Consider the following 15,918-nt stretch of genomic DNA (forward strand, 5'->3'; position numbering starts at 1 on the left):
ATAATTTTAGCGTTATTGGAACCTATATTGACATAGGCATCTTTTGCATCACAGACACACACACACACACTGCACATAATTTTATTATTATGTTAATGGCATACATGGTTGTCTAGTTGTCTTATATTGTACGTGATTGACTTGTAAAATTCAGGTTTCTAAAGTTAACATGGCACCTTGTGTACGTGAAAGTTATTGTCTTTTACTCCTGCTTTGTTTAACTATTATTATATGGTCATAAATTTATTTATATTTATTTAAAAATAAATTATAATTTGTTTGGTGTGGCTTTTACGTACTAGTGGCTTGATTTAATTTGATAGAATTAATAGAGTTGTTTTACTTTTGACATGTTCTATAATAATGTTAAAATATATTTCGGTGTATATATATTTAGAGTTGTTAAAAATATGTAAGTTTATTATTGTATATTAAAATATGAACTTATGAAATATCCTTAAAATTTGTTCTTGTGAATACATGCATGTTAGTCAAACAGGGATCATGAAAATCAATATTTTCTAGTACGTTAATTAACTTGTGTTAATTAATTAATTAATTAAGCTAACATTTATTTTTAAATTATTATATAGCTTGGTCTAGAAGGCTAGAACAGAGAGTGTAAAGCATCATGGTCAGGTCATGTACAGAGGTTTACACACTTTTGGGGGTAATGTTTATTTGTTTATTATTTTATTAACATGAGCACTTATATATACATTTTAAATGGATTTGATCAATATGGTTAACCGGCATGTATTTAAAAAGTAGCTGCATGTATCAAGGTCCATCGAGGCCGGTAACAATTTATAAGTGATACTGATTAACTAATGAATGAATATAAATGTAATGTATATTAATCGTAAAATATATTTTACATTTAGATCGCGGATCGGGGATTTAGCAGATCGTTTGCGGATTTTGATATTACTTTAGTTGCTGTATTCGAGGTACGGATTATGTCCCCTTTTATTCAGCGCTACTTCTACTATAAGGTAAATATCTCTAATTTGTTCAATTCCATATTTCATTTATTCCGTTAATATTGTTTGATCATTTTGACTTCCGAAAATTGTTTTAAAATTTGATTTGGAATGTTTTAAATAACGGTTTATGCGGTTTTCAAAAATTATTTATGACACCCTCTGTTTTGGAAATATGAATTACTTGTGACAAGTGATTTTAAAATTTTGCGAGAATATTTTATTTGAACCCTTAGAGATATAGGGTATACCGAGTTAACCAGCTATTGGGGTACTACAACCATGTCATTGCGGCACCAGTGACATGACACTTCCGTGAGAGTGTGATTGATCACGGCGTATCCTTCTGTTAGCTCTTGAGAGGAGCTTTTGCAAATTTGATATTTGTTCAGGATACGTGGGTACACCCAGAGTTGGATTTATGATTTGATTTATGGTGACGTTGTATATGCCGTACACATTATCAATTATGTTGCACACATTAGGTACCCTATGATGTGTGTATTTGTATCTGTTTTGATCTCGGTATGAAATATCCTAACCCCTCGTGGGTTCATCCTTACTTTTTTTTAAATTATTGTTTTCTTATAAATTGCTGATTATTTATTTCCGATCTCTTGTTTTATAAACTGTATTCCAAATCCGTACTGGGTGTTTGGCTCATGCCGTATTCTTTTTCTGGCAGATGCTTAGGGGGATCTGGGACTGTATGATGGAGAGCTACCCCATTTATTAATTAGGATTTCAGACTCTACCATTATCTAGAATTAATTATTTAATTAGAGATTTCTACATTTATATTATCGGTTTAGACAGTTCGGAGATTTGACTGTTTTAATTATTGTTTAGAAATATCTTAGTGCTCGATTTGCAGGTTTATGAATTATAGGTAATATCTCCTTTTATTTTAAAAAAGGGGGTGTTACAATACAATATTCCAGGACTGTTTTGTATGCAATTTTGTATGTTTTGTATGTTGTTATGTTTATATATACGTATGTATATATATGTTTTGAATATATTATATTTATGAGAGTTGTATAATCATATGATGATTATATAATCTGTAATATACTGATATATATACATGTTTTGTGTTTGTTCTTATTATAAGAATCGTATTTGATATGATTTTGAATCATATACAACGAATTTGCTGGAATCTGGGGCTGGTGTCCGATTTTCGTAAATGAATACCCTATTTGATCGATAATCAAGCGTCTGAACAAAACTGATATATAAAGCTATCATTGACTGATCTGTAAGGCGTTTGATGTCGTTTAGGCCCTGTAATCTGCAATTTAATGTTATCATATTTAATTTCGAATTTTTTAATTTTTGCCGTATTTGGTTTTTACGATTAGATCATGATGGGTATGATATGTTAAGATCAGATTTATGTGTTTTAACAGGTTCTTATGTGTTAATTGAGCATAATGGATGGTTATAGCTTATGACCTTAGGTTAATGGTTTTTGTTTTTTTAAATACGGCTTGCATGTCGTTTGATCTTGTAATTATTAAATCTCAAATGTAACTCGAGTTCTTCTTGTAAGTACAGTATATTAGTATTTATATTTTATTAATGTAATGTACATGAAGATATAAAGATTTGAAGATCAAGGAAGGGTAATCCCACATGGAGACCATCCAGGGAAGTAATACAAGAAAGAAGACATGTAAGAGTTAGCTTGTATTTATTTTTCACCTTAGATTGATCTAGATATTTATCATTTGATTGATGAAGATCACATAGGATGAAGCCATAACCAACCACATTTATTTATTGCACTTTACATATATATGTGCATATGATGAATGTATGTATATAGTAGTTTATAAAGATGCATGCTTAATTAGATTAAGTATGTATGTATTAGATACGAAACCCATGCCATGCCTGCTAAACAAGATAAAATATGAAATGACTCAAGATTTTAACATGAATAAACAATTATGAGATTCTCGTGTTTATGAAACTTGGAATAAAATAAAAAAATTCATTATTTCTCACATGGGGCGATTTTGTCAAAAGTGAGTTAATTGAACTTGTAAGGTTGTGGGTTTTAAGTGAGACCGTTGTGACTCCCTAACTACTTGGAAATCAAACTGTTAATCCCAGACAATCTAACAGATGAATTACAGAAGGGGGTTGAATATAATTCCTAGTTTCTTCTTGATTTTAAGAACTTCTCTAACAAATATACCTAACAATGTTTGAATATGAAAAACTGCGAAATGAAAGTATTGATGTATTCAAAACACAAAGTAATTTAAACACAAGTATTTAAAAACTTTCTGGTGGATTGAACTTATCCACCAGAGATATATATATTTCGAGAACTCTGTGATACAATGATTGTACACAGCTGCTTACACTAGAATCACAAAGAACAGAGAAATTTTTCACAGATACAGCCTTTTCTATTTCTCTCATTGATTGCTTAATTTACTACTAGCTACTCTTGGTTTATATATTACCAAGTTATAAGTGAATAAGATAAACTAATAAAATAAAATTTGTCTTTGTCTAATCACATGCTTCTTCATTTCTCCAACAGTATCTTTGATTTTCTTCAAGTAAGCATGGAAATGGAAATGCTTCTTTGTTCTCTAAAACATGTAATAGGCTGCCACATTCCATTTGCGTACAATCAACCCATGTGACTATCAATTCACTATCAACTACTTTTAAAATTTGATCATCCGTTGGAACTCTATTGGATCATCCGTTGATATTTTGTTGAATCATCCGTTGAGAGTCTGGTTGTTCATCCGTTGAAACTCTCGTTGATCATCTGTCGAAACCTTATGGAACATCCGCTGATAGTATCTTCATAGCATTTAACTCTATTTCACTTATGCAAGATTACAAGACATCTAATATTTAAAATTATCCAACCTATTTTGTATATCAATCTAGTAGTCAACATGACTTAGAATATCCTACAACTTCTAGATCTCTAAGGCATTACAATATGCAGGAATGTGCTACTAAAACTTATTTAAACATAAGCTACTCTCTCGACGGATGACTAATAAAATTATCCGTTGAGAGCTACAATGACACTTAAACAAATCTACTAAGGTGTTTTTGCAATATCATCAAATCTACAACATATTCTTAACAATCTCCCCCAATTTATGTCTACTAGAATTTTAGGCATAAATTTAGAGGGACTTGATGATAATAGAACACTTTTTTACATAGAGATTATTCAGCAGTATATAAAACTGATAAGTGCTGCAATTTCATTGAAAATTATATAGAAGAAAGTTCATAGGAATCTCACAAGCCATTTTTCAAGATGCTCCTCTAGTCTGAGCAGATTAGTCTTTAGTCCTTGATTGTGTCTAGTCTTCTTTCCCAGTCTTTCATTGTTCTCTTCAATCTAGTGTTGGAGTTGTCTGTAGAATTAAGATTCATCCCGTTAGATTGATCCAGTATCTCTTACATTTTCCTAAGAGTTTCATTGCTTGAAATCTTTAGTTGATCTTCTAGTCTGAAAAATCTTCTGATATTCTTTTCATCCTTGAACTCCATAAACCAATATGGCCTCAAATGCACTCTATCCCTAGTGTAAGGAATAGTTAAGACTCTTGGGAGTGCATTTGGGTCTCTCCAGCTTTGTCTTATCCTTTCAATCTGGTTGAGTATTTGCTTCTTGGCAGCAATGTTAAAACCAAAGTTTTTCTTGATTGAGGAGAAATCTTCACTAAGACAGGAAAGCCTTCATTGAGAATCCTATGAAAAGGCCAAGTGATTTCCCTGCCACCCTTGTACTTAAACACCAATCTTTCTGGAAGTTTTCTATAAGCATCAATATCCCTAACTTCATCTAGTTTATCCAAGTAAAGATTGATGTCAGAGAACTCCTAAATGTCACATATGAATAGTTGATCTCCTTTATTGACAGTAGGTTTGGATTTCACTACTAGAAAAATTCCCTTAGACATCGGTTATAAACCGATGACTTTCTTTTTTCAAACCGATGTCTTCGCATGTGTAGAGAAAGGTAGGGGTCTTTAACATCGGTTTTTAGCCGATGTTAAAGATGTACATAGTCATCGGTTTTCTTAGCAAACTGATGTATAATTAGCCCTTTTTTGAATAACATGTTAAAACTAGATTGTGAAAAATGGTATTTAGGATGTTAAAAAGCACTATAAACATGTAACAGTAAGAACTTTTAACTGATAGACATCAGATTCTTAAAAAAACTGATATATTACTCTGTATTTTACATCGGTTTATTTACTCAACCGACGTTAAACATAACTTATAACATCAGTGTCACTTGAGGAAGCGATGTTAAAATTCTACTTTAACATTGGTTGCGTAAGTTAAACCGATGTACATTGTTCTGGAAAACATCAGTTTTCTTTTAATTTACTTCTATATACTTGCACAAAGCGACGTGTTTTAATATTTTAGACATCGTTTTTAGTTTAAGTAGGTGATGTGTTTTTAGTTGCTTTACATCAGTTTTATAACAAAGCAAAAAAAAATACTCAATCAATATTAAGAAGTAACACATAGCTGTTTACTTGTATAGGATTATACCTAAAATATCATTGCAAGTATTATACAATACTTATAACGTAAACATCACCAAATGCTTGTAATACAAATGCTTGTAATACGCATAATTAAACAAGCACACAACACAACTAGCCCAACATAATTAAACTTTGCCACTCCTCAGGCCTTGTCTGGGTATAATATCTCCAACTGCTCGAGCTGCTTCTCCATTTGCTGTTTTCCAGTCCCCTAGTAATGTCGTAAAATAACCATCAGTAAAGAACTTCTTACTTGTTTGAAATATAAGCTAATGTGGTTCGACTCAAATACTTCAAAATGCTTACTTATAAAACTATTATATGTACTTCCTCATCTATGAATCCATAGATAGCTGTTGCAAGAATATCAGATCCCTTTTGTTCTTCTAGTCTCCCAATAAAGCCTATAACAGGGACTTCACTGTCTACTGGCAATCCAACCTCAGCCAGTAGGGCTTCTTTTAGCAGAGATTTTGCATCCATTATTACATTCATTACCTGACAAGGTAATTAGGCTTGTACTAAACATACTTGCACATATTTTTTCTATGTTTAACATTAAATACATGAAAATTTGTTATGCGCAACAACACTAGTACATACTGAGTCACTAATTAACAAATTACAGTTGTAATCAACAAAACAATTAACTGCTTCTTTTCCCAGTCGTATTTGCGTTCACCAATAGCAGGGGAAAAAAAAAGCATGATAGTACCTTGGCGATCAACTTTAAAAGCTCCAGACTATGGAACCCATTTAAAATTCATCATAGGAAAATTAAATAGATGTCAAAAAGCAAAGTCTATAATTGTAGCAAAGAATAAAATTCATCAGTGTTCGCAGAGGTGTGCGTATGTGAGAAATGGGAAATTTAAAAATGAATCATATAAATTTAAAAGTAAAATTTGGGAAATTAACTAAGACAGAGACATGGAATAATTAAAACACAGTGAAATTACACTTACTCCCCTTCCCAAATAAATTACCGTTTTGACCTTTCTAATGGCCAAGTTGAGGTTTTTATCAGATGTGGGTGTTTACAGTCATTGTCAAAATGAAGGTAATGTACCATTAATTTTCATAGAAGACATCATTATCTTAAAACAGCCTCATCATTTCTTATCTTTCTGGCTTCTTTTAGCAGTGATTCCTTTTCAACAGAGCAAAGCTTCTGACAAATATTAAAGAGAGGCATCCCTTGGCATCCCTTGAAAATCTAATATTACCAACAGTATTAGAGAATTAATAAGAGAAGCATGTTAAATTTTTAATATACTTACGGCCCAAAATCACGAAGTATCCATCTTCATCAACTGTGACAGCATCTCCGGTCTTAACAAGGGGCAGAAAAAGGAAACTTAGATATCAGCACTGCAAAATACATAAATGAATGCAATTAACAGACAAAAACGACTCAAATCAAATACCAAACATGAATCTGAAATGTAAATCAGGGAACGCTTTGTTGTAGCAAAAATGCAACACCGATGGTTTTGGTCCAAGCCATAAAAATGCCTTTTTCCTGCAGTAAATTTAAAATCGTTACCACTAAACATTGGCCAAAAAAGGGGAAGCTCTCTTGTCTTGTTGCTCCAAAATAATCATAAATAAACACAAATTTCAAGTTTTTTTTATCAAAGTTTGGTTGATCACTTGTGTTTACATGAAAGGATTGCTTTGTTTTATTTGACTGCATCTTAATATCTCTGTTGAATTAATCTTCTTATGTACATCTCAGAGCTTCTACTAACTAAAATCCAAAAATTTGGTACTCTTTGATAGGATGATATGATATTATTGAACTAAACTTGGTCCATAAATCTGTTTCAACCTAAGATGCATAGCCCTTCCAATATTGATATACCAACTAAAACTCTTCCAGATGTAACATGGAATAATTGACTCACAAAACTAATCAAGCAAACCCAACTTCAAGATTAACAAAACTACTAAACTACTAAAGGCCCTCATCTGAAGACTAGAAGAGCACATGGTAATTTCTAAAATTAGTTATCTGGTTATAATATGTTGGCATCCATGTGAGAAGAATGAATGTTCCCCAATTATGACAAAAGTGACACACTATTATAGCCCATACAGGCCGTTTAGACAATATTACTTTCCAAGGTATACTTTTTACAGGTTCTTTACAAACTATGCTGCTAAGTATCAGCCTCTTTTCTGCAGGCCATAGCTCGGGATCTTCAAGAGGAGAACTTTGTGCCTACAGAGATAGGTTGAGGTTAAGTGGAAATGCTAGGTGTAATAAAACTAAAAAGAAAAAAAATCACAATCCAAATCTTTTATATGCATAACGAACAATTTTCATTTTCTTAAAATTTGCAACGTAAACATCAAACATGAAACAAGTACCTTACTTAGCCATAATGCAAACCAAATCGTTCCTAGCGAGCCAAAAGAGTAAAAAACAGACAGTCGTCCATACTGATAAATTAGAAATGGGGAAAATGCTAGTGCAGTAACAGATCCAAGGTACTTTCCACACTGTACACCAGTGCCAATAATCTACTTCTCTTTGAAACAGGAACCCATTTTGGCAGCAAATTATTCATAAGTGGCATAGCAACACCCTGGAAATGAAAGAACTTATGAACATGAAGAATGTGAATTAAAATGTTACAGTGCTACTGTGAGGTAGCTATGTAAGTAAGAAGCTCTTAAAATATAGAAACACCAGACTAGTAATATCAAAGAAGAAAATTAACCTCGCCAATACCCATTAAAGTACGAACAACAAGTAAGAAAGGCAACCCAAGCTTTGCAGCTACTGGTGTAAGAACGGTAGCATTAGACCACCAAACCACTCCAAATGCCAGAACGTGTTTCCCACCAACAGTGTCAGTCCAAATACCACCAGCAATCTGAACTGAATCACATAAAAGATTAAATATTTACGTTGTTCAAATGGTAACAAATATATAACATTTAACAAATACATGTGGATGTTCTACAAATTATGATTCAAGTTTTCTACTCGCATCAAAGCCATCAAGTGCTTTGAGGAGGGACGAGGCATTTTTCTTACTTTGGTCAAGTGGTTATTAGTTGAGTAATATTTCTCGCAATGTTTATGACACCAACCCGATGAAATCTACTTCAACTCCTCAAGTATATCTCGGTATATGAGTAAACATTAATCCGGTGAAATCTATACAACACAAATGCATACTATAATGAGGATCCTTAGTATTTTCTATATGTTAACATCTATGATGCATATTGACCCTTGGTCGATTTGTCTTTATATCTAGTGACCAACAATAACATAAGAGTAATTGTTGATTGTGAGTTAATATACAATCAATTTGACAATTATTTTCTTCCATTCTATTTTAATTACCCTCCTCATTTCATTTCTTAAAATGACCAAATAAATACACAACAAATACAGTTTAAGTATCCTATACTATACTAAATACTATACATACGAGATGTAAAAATGTAGGCAAGTAAAGCAAGTACCTGAGTAAGAAGGTAACCCCAGAAAAAAAAGATTGTATCAAACCAACAGTATTCGAATTCCAATTATACTCCGAATCCATTGGAAGTATAGCAATACTCATTTTCAACTATCAAAAATAATTCTCTTTCACAATAAGAAACTCAAAAATAACCAAAACAACCAAAATATAATGCATAAATGAATACACAAAATTTATATGGAGTCCCAATTATATTTAAAAAGTTCCGCAAATAAAACAATATGTTGTGCAGTGTTCTCCTCGAATATAATTGGGGATTCGATAAAACTCTGAATAAGTCAATAGGACATATGGCTTACTCTATCCATATTGCACAACAGAAAAGCCGAGAAGCAAAGAATCACAACAAAAATAGTTCCTAAAATTTAACAAGAACAGGGAGCAATAAACCTATTCTAGCAAACCCAACTTCAAGATTAATAAAGCTTCAGAGACCGACCTGTGAACAAAACTCGATTAAAATCAAAATATAAAATTTGAAAATAAATTCAAAAAAACATACTTTTCTCACACGAATCGAGTAGACCAAACTTCTTTCAAGGCTATTCAGCAGCAATCGAGCTCGATTTATGAATTAATCGAGTTTAATTCATATAAATAGGTTTGTACAAATAGGGGTTTTAGGTTTAGAGAGAGTGTGTCAGAAGAGAGACAGTGAGAGATGAGAGTGAGAGAGAAGAGAGACGAGAGAGTAAGAGAGAAGAGAGAAAAGCGAAGAGAGGCTGCTGGTGAGAGAGAAGAGATAAGAGAGAAAAGAGGCTGTGAATGAGAGTGAGGGAGGGGAAAACGTTTTTGGTTAAGGGGGAAAACTGAGAAATAAAAAATTTGGTTAAGGGGGGAATTTTTTAGCGTATTAACGGGGGAAAGAAAGAAGCGGGTTTTTTTAAAATGATTATAGACATTGGCTAGTTATGATAGTGATGTATTACAACCCCTTTAACATCGGTTTTGAAGTGACCGATGTTAAAATTGCTTTTAATATCGGTGACATTTCTAACCGATGTTAAAGGGGTGATGTCGTAGTAGTAGTGTTTGGGTAGATTTTTGGATTTGGATGGGACAGATATGACTGTCTTTCCTGGAATGCTCTTTCTTCTTTTGGAGGAGGTTAGAATTGGGAGATTAAGATCTGGAATTGGTAGGCTTTCCCAGTCTATTAGTTCATCCTTAGGATTATTGGTTCAACATGAAAATTCATGTCAGGATTGACCTTGAATTTAGCTTGCTCCATTGTGGGCAAGGTTGGTTAATTTGAAGTAGTAGACTGGATAGGCTCAAGTTCATTTTCTTTCTCTTTTTCTTCTTCTCCAAAATCAAGTTTCTTCTTGGCTATTTCCTTTCTCATCTTTTTTCCAATTTTCTGCTTTGGTTTCTCCGGTTTCTCAGTTTCAGTGATAGTAGCAAGATTCTCAGCTTCTGATTTGGTAGCAACCTTCTCAGTTCTTAGCTTCTAAGGCAGCCTGCCTTTTCTAATTCTTAAGTCTCCTATTTTCTTCTCTCTTGGCTTCTGCAAATTGTGGATGTCCAGCCATCACACAAATCTCTTTTCCATGCCTGTAAACTTTTGCTACCCTTTTTTTTAAAACCGAGTCTTTGGGATCTTTGATGTTTGCAATGGAGTTTCCAAGTAGCTTCTTTTCATCAGGCTGAGGAGTTGTATAGACTAGGTCCAAAAGATTCTTGGTAGAATGTTTTAATGTATGTTTGTTAGGCTTCAAGATCACATTGGCCTTTGGCTATCTTCTAGCAGAGGTTTGACCTCTCTCCATGTTCCTCAAGCTCATTTTACTGATAACAATTTGTCTCAATTGTGTGACGTGTTTCACAGATTTATCTTACTTTGTAATTGGACCAAAAACCTTTTCAATCTTCTCATCAATTTGCTTCATTTGTTCATTTAACCTGAGCTCAGCTGCTGCAATATTAATCAAATCAATGTTATCTAGAGCTGGTGGCTTAGGGAAAGTAATTGATGGAAAAATCACTTTGCTGAATTGAATTTGCACATCCTTCTCCCCCTCACTTTCTTGAACAATAGCATTTTTCTCCCCTTTTTTGTTATCATCAAGTATAGCAGGGGTTGGAGTTTGAGCAGCCACCAGTTTTTGAAGGAGAAGTGTTTGATGAACTTGGTTGACATGAATCTTGGTGATTGAATTTTCCAGTGTTGTCAACCTAGTGTTCATAGAGTCAATTTTTCTACTCAAGTCAGAATCCTTCTTGAAGAAATAACATATATTTTGTCACTCATTTCCTCTCCTTTTTCCTGAGAGAAACTCAGCCACTTACTCAGTTCACTCCCTTCCCTCAATTCTAGTAGTGATTGAACTATTACTAAGTCATATACACTTGTAACAATTATGGAAAGTTCAAGTGGTGCAGTGATATTCAACGGATGAGAGACATCCGTCGAAATAGTAGTTGAGAAATTCAACGGTTAATTGCTGTTAAGAACATCCGTCAAGATACAATCACTAGTCGACGGATGAAGAATATCCGTCGAGAGAGTAGATATGAGGTGTTTTAATTATAAGAGATTTTGGCTGTGACTCCACATTTATTGGAGCCACATCAATCTGACTTTGCGATGGTTCATTAATTGAGTCTTTGACTGTTGGCATTGTGTGTGCACCTTGTGTATCCCCAATTGTTTTAGATTTTTTCTTTCTAATGGAAGCGTGAGGTTGGTATGTGTCCTTAACCCTTTTGGCCTGTGCTCTTGGTTGAGAGCTTGTTTTAAGTGACATCCTTTTGGGAGGATGAAACTAGTAATGAGCTAGAATCCTTATTAAGCACTACAGTTTGTTGGGAAACTGCAGTGTGGCTAGGCTGGGTTACAAACACCTCACTCTCCTTATTCTTAGGGTTTCTTTGATGTTCACCTTTTCCCTCACCAACCTTACTTCCCTTCACACTCCCCTCTTTGGATTTAGTAGTTTTTGAAATTAGTCCCTTTTGAGAGGAACTAGAGTTGGGTTTCTTAGACTTGGATTTTGAAATATTTGATTTTGTGGCTTGGGTAAACACTTGTTTGGTCACTGTCATAGGTGCCATTGCCACAGAAGTTTGCAAAGAAACTGGTGGTTGGAAAGTAGTAGATACAGAAGTGTTTACCTCACTTACCTGAGGTTCCTCCATGAATGTCAAGTAAATGAGGGGAACATCACTATGGTGATTTTCCCTGGTTAAGTCAGCAACAACTCTCCTCTCTTGAACTCAACAATCAAGCTTGTTGGTTGGGTTCTCAATTACAAAATATTTAGAAAAACAATTAGCCAGCAACATAAAGAATCTAGCATAATATATGTTCTTAGATCATTTCTTATTGTCTCCTAGTTTGTACCCTAGCTCATACATCACATAATTACTGAAGTTCAAATACTTATCACTTAGAAGCATGTAAAGTATGTTAATAATAGAATATCTAACAGCATCAAAATTATTAATCTTGCCAGAAAATGCCTTAACAAAATAATCACAGAGAAAGCTCTACTCTTTTCTAAGGCCCATTCTCCTAACCTCACCTAATTTGGCGGGATTGAGAGAATAACCCATAGAAGTAAGCATGTTGCTCACCTATATGTCTGTCTGGAACAAGAGTGTTATTTTCAGGCAGTTTAAATCATGCTTGTATCACATCACATTTAATGCAGTGGTCCTTACCTTTGAGAGAGAAGGCAATGGTCTTTATCTTTTGAGTTGAACATGGTAGTAGTCCAAATCTCCTCAACAACTTCACAATAGATGACCGGAGATTCAAGCATAGCATAACTCAATTTGTAGCTTCGAATGAAGTCCATCATTTTGTGATAGTGATCAAAAGCAGCAATCTCCTTGTTCACTAATGCAAAAAAGTTGTTCTTTTCATATACAAATCCAGTTTGAGATATGATTTTGACTATTGGTGCCATTTCTGTGATTGACAGTAGTTGCAGAAAAAAGGGATTTTTACATTGGAGACGAAGAGGGTTAGAATACTTTGAGAAAGATAAAAAGTAAAATAGAAAATGAAATGGGCCTTTTATACTTTCTAAGAAATAGACAGGTAAAAATTAAAAAAGTAAAATAAAGTACCGAATGAAATTTTCCCAAAATAGCCGTTTAAAAATAAAATAAACAGTAGAAATTCTAAAGGTTATCCATCAAGATATACTTATAGACTGTAAGTAAATTCGACGGATAAGAAATAGAATTAACGGCTATGATTATAGCAATTCGACAGTTGAAGATTAAACAGATATCCTTAGAGATAAAAAGTACCCAGAATAGTATTTTATTTTTTAACAGATAATGAAACTCAACGGATATTCATTTTCGACGGATAATGAACATCCGTCGAGAAGTAAATTTTGACTTAGCCAAAATTTCATCTTTATGGAGAAATCAAATTTGATTCTGGCTGCATTACAAATTGCTTAGATATCAAAATAATTTAGGAATAATTAAGCATACCTAAATCACTTACCAATCTAGTAAAGGTGGACTCATCAAGTAGCTTGGTAAAGATGTCTGCAAGTTGCTTCTCACTTGGAACAAAATTAAGTTCCACAATACCATTCATGACATGTTCTTTAATGAAATGGTACTTGATATCAATGTGCTTTGTCCTTGAATGCTGCACAAGATTTTCAGTTATGGCAATGGCTTTTGTGTTGTCACAGAAGATTGGGATCTTGTCTAGATAGAGACCATAGTCCAATTGTTAATTTTTCATCCATAAAATCTGTGCACAGCAACTTCCAGCAGCAATATATTCAGCCTCAGTTGTAGAAGTATAGACTAAATTTTGTTTCTTACTAAACCAGGACACTAGCTTGTTTCCTAGAAATTGACAGGCTCCTATTGTACTTTTTCTATCAATTTTACAACCTGCATAATCTGCATTTGAATAATTAATTATATCAAAACCAAAATCTCTAGGATACCAAATGCCAAGTTTTGGTGTTCCTTTGAGATATTTGAAAATTATCTTAATAACTACTAAATGAGATTCTCTCAGATCAGCTTGAAATCTAGCATAAAGACAAGTAGCAAAAATTATATCTGGCTTACTAGCTGTTAAATATAAAAGTGAGCCAAACATGCCTCTATAACTTGAAATGTCCATAGACTTTTCAGTAATGTTCAATTCAAGTCTAGTGGCAGTGCCCATGGGAGTTTTTGCAAATGTGCATTCCATTAAGTCAAATTTCTTTAAAAGATCATAAATGTACTTGGTTTGACTAATGAATATTCCATCAGTAACTTGCTTAACTTGTAAACCAAGAAAGTACGTTAGTTCTCCCATCGTGCTCATTTCATATTTACTTTGCATCAATTTGGAAAATATTTTGCAAAGTTTCTTATCTATAGAACCAAATATAATATCATCTACATAAATCTGAACAAGTATACTAGAGCCATTAACATTTCTAAAGGAAAGAGTTTTATCAACAGTACCTCTTATGAAGTGATATTCTAAAAGGAACTTTGACAAAGTATCATACCAAGCTCTAGGTTCTTGCTTCAAACCATACAGTGCTTTCAAGAGATAGTAGATATAATCAGGAAAATTGGAGTCTTCAAAACCAGAAGGCTGACTGGAATAGACTTCCTCCTCCAAATCTCCATTCAGAAATGCATTTTTGACATCCATTGGATAGACTTTAAAATTGGCATGGGCTGCATAGGCTAGAAAGATTCTGATAGCTTCAAATCTTGCAACATGAGCAAATGTTTCATCAAAATATATTCCTTCTTGTTTACAATAGCCCTTAGCAACCAATCTAGTTTTGTTCCTGACTGCTATGCCATTTTTATCCATCTTGTTTCTGACTACCCACTTGGTGTCAATATGATGTTTGCTTTTAGGTTTGGGTACCATCTCCCAGACTTTATTCCTTTCAAATTGGTTTAGATCATCTTGCATAGCTAAAACCCAATCAGGATCCAACAAAGCTTCTTCTACCTTTTTAAGTTCTTCCTGAGACAGAAAGTTGTTGTATAGAAATTCTTCTTGAGTTGCTTTCCTAGTATGTACTCTTGAAGTTGCATCACCAATAATAAGTTCAAATGGGTGATCTCTAGTCCATTTTCTCTGTGTGGTAGATTAGCTCTAGATGAAGAGGCATCATAGTTGTCTTGATGTGTGACTGAGTTTTGATTATAAGAAACTCCCCCTGAGTTTGTGGATCTTTGACTTGAAGTTGGGGTTCTTTCTGAGTGTGATCTATATTGATTTTCAACTTCTATTGATGGCTCAATGGATGTTGATCTTTGTATTTTGACGGATAATGGAGTTTTCCTCTCAACGAATGATGCACTTAGTCTCTCGACGGATGTTGAATTATGTGCTTCATTTGTTGCTGACTTTTCTGCATTATCCTTAGATATTATTTCTTGATCACTTTCATCTTCACTATCATCACAAATCAGCTCAACATTGTCAAATTTAAGGCCTTCATGAAAACCTTCATCTTACAGTCCTTCAATCTTCTTATCATCAAACACAACATGTATAAATTCCATAACAATGTTGGTTCTGGGATTGTAAACTCTGTATGCTTTTCCAAGAACATACCCAACAAAAATACCTTCATCTGCTTTGGCATCAAACTTTCCATGTTGCTCAATTTGATTCCTTAGAGTATAGCATTTACAGCCAAAGACATAGTGAAAGTTTAGTGTTGGCTTCCTGTTCTTGAATAATTGATAGGGAGTCATGCATTTTGCTTGATTGACCAAAGAAATATTCTGAGTGTAGCATGCAGTATTTATAGCTTCAGCCCAAAAGTAAGTTGGTAACTTTGATTCTTCTAGTATTGTCCTTGCAGCTTCAATAAAAGATCTGTTCTTTATTTCCACCACTCCATTTTGTTGTGGAGTTCTAGCTGC

At 33.6% G+C, this 15,918-nt stretch overlaps 1 pseudogene; it reads right to left on the reverse strand.

Moving 5' to 3' along the window:
* Nucleotides 1-5,504: 5,504 nt before the first annotated feature.
* On the reverse strand, nt 5,505-9,386 carry LOC141659112 (sodium-dependent phosphate transport protein 1, chloroplastic-like; annotated as a pseudogene).
* Nucleotides 9,387-15,918: the final 6,532 nt, after the last annotated feature.

This window comes from Apium graveolens, chromosome 5, assembly GCF_009905375.1.
Source record: "Apium graveolens cultivar Ventura chromosome 5, ASM990537v1, whole genome shotgun sequence".
Lineage (NCBI taxonomy): Eukaryota > Viridiplantae > Streptophyta > Magnoliopsida > Apiales > Apiaceae > Apium > Apium graveolens.